Raw genomic sequence first — 7,086 nt, forward strand, 5'->3', positions numbered from 1 at the left:
GGGATAACAGAGATTAGAACCGTGACAAATTTTGTCATTTTACTGTTCTTATTTAACCGAGAGAACGAGGACCTTATAAAAGAGAAAGCCGAGACGTAGGAACAATACAGACGAAAATATATTTACAGCCATGACAATTTTGATGTAGGAGAAAATATTGTTGACCGTCGATTAAATTTTTTTTGTCGAGCTTATTTCATCGCGCTTGCCGAAGCGAGGAAAAAAATCACTTTTGACGTTGTGAAAAATTCAACGGCTAAATATCGCGCCGGTCACGACGTTTTAAATATTCAAAGCCCACTCGATGGAAACGTGTCCAAACGTGCCCGCCAGGGTGATGAATGCGATGTGAGTACACCTGTGTGCTACAACTGCTCATCGTTATTAGGTATCATTAACGCCTCGGTGCATTTGATGAGGGCATTTCGGAGATGGGTTTTACTGGTCTTTATTGCGTGCGTACGCGGCAATTCCGTGAAATGCAACAAAGTGCACTGGTTTTGGACGCGCTGCGCTTGGCCCATTATATACATATATATAACTTGTAGTATTCCTGGAAAAGTAAGATTTTTTTTTAAATCACCGGCCAATCTTCTAGTTTCATTAAAAATGACGTAAGTGTACATAATAATGTGCACATATTGCACACATACATGTACTTACACAACTGTACAGTGAGAAAAAAATTATATTGATTCAAAAAGATATTAATTGATTCAACACACTAAATGCAACGGTCACGCTGTCAAGCAAATATTTGTTAATTCAAACAAGTAACATGGTTTAAATTACAAGATTTTATTGACATGATTCACGTATTTTAATCTAAATATATAAAATACTCGAACTGAATAATCACTACAAACTAAACGCATTTAGTCAAGTTAATAACTTTTTTTAATGTATATATAAGACTTTTAACATATCTGCTTTTCAATTTTTTCATGTCACGATCCGAGCACTATTGCCAGGTTGAGGAATTTTCCTCTAAACTTGGAGATTTTTTCTTTTCATCGAGAGATTTTTTGGGGATACAAAAAGTTTAAGAGAATTTTTGGGGGATCTTTTGAGAGGAAAATACAAAGAAATATTCAAATTACGGCTAAAATACATGAAAATCGCAAATATGGGGATAATTTTCGAACAGATCTGCAATCTGACAAGACTGCATCCGAGATAATTTCTGCTATTTTTCATCAAGTTTAATAAAAAATAAGATAGCATTGGCTGGACTCTTACTTCTATTTAGGTAGCAAGCTGATGTTGTCGTCATTTTAACATCATAATGACGACAAATAATGTCAGCTTGCTACCTAGATAGGGACTTTATTCGATCGTCGGACTGTATCGATACGTGACGCGCTTTGCGCGAGAACGTTATTAAATTCGTGTACTGTTACGTCGGGGTCGGGAAAAAGTTTACGGCGTGGTTAGGATTTTCTCCGTGGCCTGTGGTGTGATTAGCGGTTGAGCAACGCGCATCGCCGCCAGGAACTGGACGTTACAAGAGGGTTCTATACTTATTGGCGCGTCTGGAATCGCATTGTGTTTTCCGGAATTCGCATCAAGCCCACAATCCCCCGTCGCGTCGTTTCAACGACGCGCTCAATAAATTTAACGAGATAATCTAGGGTTACTCTTCACGGTTTACGCTTCACGAGTTTCATTTTCCTGCTCGGCACGCTTCGCGCGCAACGAACGCAAGGCCGTGCGCTTCATTTGGAAATTACACGCAGGGGTAAATTAAATAACGAAATTAAATTGCACACATTGCATTTCCTTGGAAATAATGACATTTTTATTTCAGCAATAGTTTATTCCCCTCGGGAACAGCTCCCGCTCCGGAGATACAACAGTATCCGATATCGTATAATCGAATTACTGGTGGCTATATAATTATAGCTCATTACCATAACTCTCCTAAGCATCCTTATTATGTTAAATAATAAAACCATCACGTGTCCTGGCACCTATTACTTCCATACACGCACATCACGCGCAGAACCGCGGAGAAAAAATTGTCGGTAAGCCTCGCGCGCTATTACGCCTTAAACGTACGATTTAAAGACGGAATGATGGAAAGAAATATGCGTCTTACGTATATACGTGCTAAGAGATAGTAATGTGGAGAAATATATAGAAAAGAACTATGGGGAAAAATGTACATAAACGTAACACTCATTCGCTACAATAATGTAACTAAAAAATTGTAATTTTTTATATAGTTGCTTGCAAAAAGAAGAAACAAAGAAAAAAAGAAAAACTTTTAAAGTATGTTTCTCTTTTGAAGTGAAATTTTATAATAACTCATTGTACAAGAATAAAGATATGTTTTAAGTTAAAATGTTCCATGCAGCACCGATAGTTGCAGAAAACTTTCAGCAAGGTTTCAAAATCATTTCGACTTTTCACATTTCATGTGTAACAATTCTAAAAGAATTTTGCAATATGTCACATGAAATGTTGCAGAAGAAATATTTCTGAAATTGTTCACATGAACATAATTTTACAAAACTGTCAGTTGAGTTATCTCTGAAACATTTTATACGAAATCGTTTTGCAAATCTTTCCAGTTAAGTTGTTTCTGAAACCTTTACATGCAATAAATTACACATCTCCGCCGACAGAGGGTCGCGACAGAGAACATTTACTCGTAAACAAGAATCACCTGGGCGAGAATTTAAGAAGCGCAGCATCTCGTCTGTACAGTGAGCCCCAAAATTGGACTCCAAAGTGAAAGTATATGAAGTGCGTTTTTCAAAGCAAAATTTTGTAATACATTTTTTTAGCACTGAATAATAGTGCATTTAATACCAAAACGAAGTAACTCATACAGCATAGAAACATTTTAAAGATATTTCAGAAATGTGGACATTTTGCTATCCCAGAGCTGTCTCAGAGCTATTGCAGAAACATTTTGCATTGTTTCTGAGATATTTCAATTTCACACGTGAAACATTTCTGAAATATCTCTGAAAGATTTTTGTGCTGTATGGGAAGGTATGCTTTAAATTAAAACATACCTTTATTCTTGTATAATCAATTATTACAAAATTGCATTTCAAAATTAAAATTACGATATTTTAATGATTTGAAACGTTTATTCTCAAAACATTCAAAATTAATTTTCTGGAAAACTTCATTTTGTTTTGTGTCGTTGTAGCAAATGAGTAATAATATCCCACTAAAACTTTTAAAGTGACTCTCACTCTGAAGAGTGAAATCTCTCACTTTTAAAGATTGAAAATTGAGCCACTCTTTTCCTGACTGGCTCAATTTCCACTCGTTAGAATGAGATTCCACTTCAAAGAATTCAGAGAGTATAGTTGAACGTCTGGGAACATGTTACAAATATTAATAAAGTTAGGAATGTATTGTGTGTTAAATCCTAGTTTGTGTAATTTAGAAGTAAATGCGAACGTATTACTTGCTAATTGATAGAGTGAGTGCAAAATTTAAAATAAATGTGTATTTATCCTGTAACACATAATTGTATTTCTTTTACATGAGATTTATTATTATTCACAACACGGATATTAAACAGGTGCTTTTAACGTTAAATTGTAATGAAACACGTAGATCAATAACACGTGACGACAACCAATTTCATTCCATTTATTACAATTTTTAATAAATATTTGTTACGAGACAAACAGAGAATTTATTCGAGGTCGAGATTATAACGATAATTAATTTACAATAATATCAGAATCATCTTGCAGTATATAAATTAACAAAGTCGTAGAAAAACACGATCAAATGAAATCGGTCCAGGAAACTGACGTTTTTCGCGCTGTTTTCCATCTGCGATCGCGATCGCGCGTCTGATTGTATGGTTCCTACGCACAGTTCTCACACATCAAAACGCGCGCGGAATCATAAGATAAAAGCATTAGCTGACCCATTACGGAGCCGGGACGGTTTACACAATCCGGTTGGATCTTCGCGCGCCTTATGTCCCGCGGTGCGTGTCGAAACGCGCGACGGTCGCGCGGCGTCATATCGGCACCGCGTGATAACCGCTTGTCATCAATCATGTCGCATCATGTTCGTCGCAGGACCTACGATGTGCGCACACGGTGTCCCCGTCGCAAACTCTCGCCGGTGGCGAGATTGAATATTTGCGCGCCTCCGTTTCTCGATCCTCTCGCTCGAGATTATTAATTGCTGCCGTGCCTAACTACTATCAATTGCATGGCGGCAGTTACGACAAGTTTCGAGATAATCATCAAGTTCTAACAAGCACTTAACATCAGATCGCTTCCGGTCTAATTGTCCGACATCCGGCACTAGCCGCAGCGAGTATGGAACGTTCGAGGGGGGGAGGGGGAAGGGAAACGCGAAAATTATTTCTATAATAGCTATCTACAAATATGGAGTGCCTTCCGATCGATCGATAGGGAGAGAAGAGTAGGAAGGAATTCTGTATCGGTGTGCGAAAAGAACGATTTTGCTCATGTATTTGAAAATTTGAATAGATATAGATCTGAAAATAATTTTAAAATAACGTGGAAAATTTAAGCACGATGAACGCTGCAAAAAGTTTTGATATTTTAGTCACCAACTTGAGCGGTATCCTATATAATTATTTTAAAAATCCAGCAAAATTATTTTCAGATCTGTATCTAACTAAATTTTTAGTATATACGATTTTAGTGAAGTATTTAAAAATTCAGTTAGACACAGATCTGAAAATAATTTTGTTAAATCATAAAAATAATTACGTGGAACGCTTGAGCGTTGACGATAATGCTGCAGAAAGTTTTTACAGTCCCGCAACCAGCTTGAACATTCTACATAATTACTTTAATAATATTCAACGGAATTATTTTTAGATCTATGTCCAGCTAAATTTTTAAATGCTTCAGCAAAACTGTTATTTTTTTCTATGTATACGAAAAGAACGGTTTTGTTGAAGTATCTGAAAATTTAGCTAGACACATGTCTAAAAATAGTTTTGTTAGTTGAAATTAATTATATGCAATGCTTAAGTATTGATGATATTGCTATAAATAGTTCTGACATTCTAGCAATCAGCTTGAGCGTCCTACATAATTATTTTGATATTAAAATTATTTTCAAATCTGTATTTATAGCTTTATTTTTAGATACTTCGATAAAACTGTTTTTTTTATGTGATATAAATTCTGTATTTGTTTAAACATGCACAATGCACGATCAGTGTATTTTGTACGTTTGTGCTGTGTTATAGGCAAATACAATTGGGGACGTATTTCATAGCGATACATTAATTCCGCTTGTTGGTTAGTTTGCTAAACACAATATTTACAACGTAAATACGCGGGCATGTGTAGGCTATTAATGAAATCATATATCGTTGTTCGCTTTGTGATATTCGGGAGCAGAGCGCTTACTCCCGTGTAACGCGATCGCGCACTCGCGTTTCTCATCTGAAATAGTTGGCGTGGCTCGTAGATTAAATTTCGCTGCTTCTCAATCGCGATAAATGATATGATGTGTGAATTAATTCGTGAAAATGCACGAGACGGCTTTTGCCACTTTTTTTGCGATAAAAATCTGGTAATTACGTTACTTCGGAAATAACTCTAACGAGCGTTTTGCGAAGTTAATCAGTTCATCCAAGTTTATCACTTGCTGATTTCTATCATCGATGTTTAGGATTTGTCAACGTTATTTTCGGATCGAAGAATTTTAATGAAACCTCGTTTGCTATTTATTAAGTTCCGTTATTTATTAAACTTCAAGATTATATAAAGAGGCAAAAAAGTATTTATATAAAGGAGATTTTTATTAACAAAATCTTATTAGTAAAAAATAAGCATTAATTAGCGAATTAAGTATTAATCAACAATGAGTACATTCTATCCTAATATAAACAAAGAACATTGCGAAAATAATCATGTTCATGATTTTAGAAGCTAAATGTTTTTATTGTATAAATATTTTTTATGCATTCAAATAATACAATTTTTTATAGCTTATTATTAAGGTAATATATTTTAATTATTACACATCTTTTTAGGTAAAATAATTTTGAAAAATATTTAATCTATTTTATCTTTTGTTAACAAATTGCTAATGTTTACTTTCTAAAAATAAAGTTTTTTTTAAAAGATATCTGCTTCGTATGAATACTTTTGGTACGTACTGTATTTTATCGGAAATTTATAAAATAACTTACTCAACAACATACAAAAATTGTCAAACTTTATTTTTTTGGTAAATACAATATTAATGCTCGATATGCTATCCCACAGCATGCGCCACGTTTAAAGCAAAGTGGATTTATGACTTTAATTTCAATCCCGAAATTCCCGTATCGTTTAAAATTGCGGTTTTTCATGGTTGCCTGAAAAATGCGTTCATCTCGTCCTTACATTTTAGACTCTTAGTTATTGTGAATATAGAGACCGTAAAATATACGAGGAAAATCCGAGGGTTTTAGTTAGTAACGGGATTAGCGGGATTGAAACTACTGCAATACATAAACCGTATCAAGCAAGCAGAAGGAAGTTAAAAAATTCAACGGGCTCCGTAACACTGCTCTTATGTTATCCGAAAAATCAATGCGTTTTTCGCGACATTTAAGCGCGCAATTTTGCAACGCAAGATGTTTTATCCGCATCATTTAGCGATATGTATAAACTCTCACGTGGCGCATTCAGTTTACCACGAAGCTTGGTAACTTCACACTTTCTCGGTGCGTTAATCTCGTGCACATTCTCGGGCACCGTTTGATTGCGATTTCGTAATACCGATATTCAAGCTAGCTCTCTCTCTTTCTCTCTCTCTCTCTCTCTCTCTCGCAATTGTTCGTACACGCCAATTATTCCGGTCTGCGCAATATACACCGTTCACACAGAGAGACGAGAATACTTCGTTTCATGAGGGCGAGAATCTCACTCGGAAAAGAATGAGTCGCTAAGAGGCGCTAAAGACGAATTTTCAGGCACGCTTCTTTGAAGTTGTTGAAGCGTGAACGGATCCGTCCATCGATTCGCTTTCTGGGTTACCACCTGTCGTTTGCCGGGATTATGCAAAGTCCCGACCGGCGGTGGACCGCGGAGAAAATGTGTAATTAATCAGCGGATACATATTGTTGAA

This window comes from Mycetomoellerius zeteki, unplaced genomic scaffold, assembly GCF_001594055.1.
Source record: "Mycetomoellerius zeteki isolate Tzet28-1 unplaced genomic scaffold, Tzet1.0 scaffold73, whole genome shotgun sequence".
Lineage (NCBI taxonomy): Eukaryota > Metazoa > Arthropoda > Insecta > Hymenoptera > Formicidae > Mycetomoellerius > Mycetomoellerius zeteki.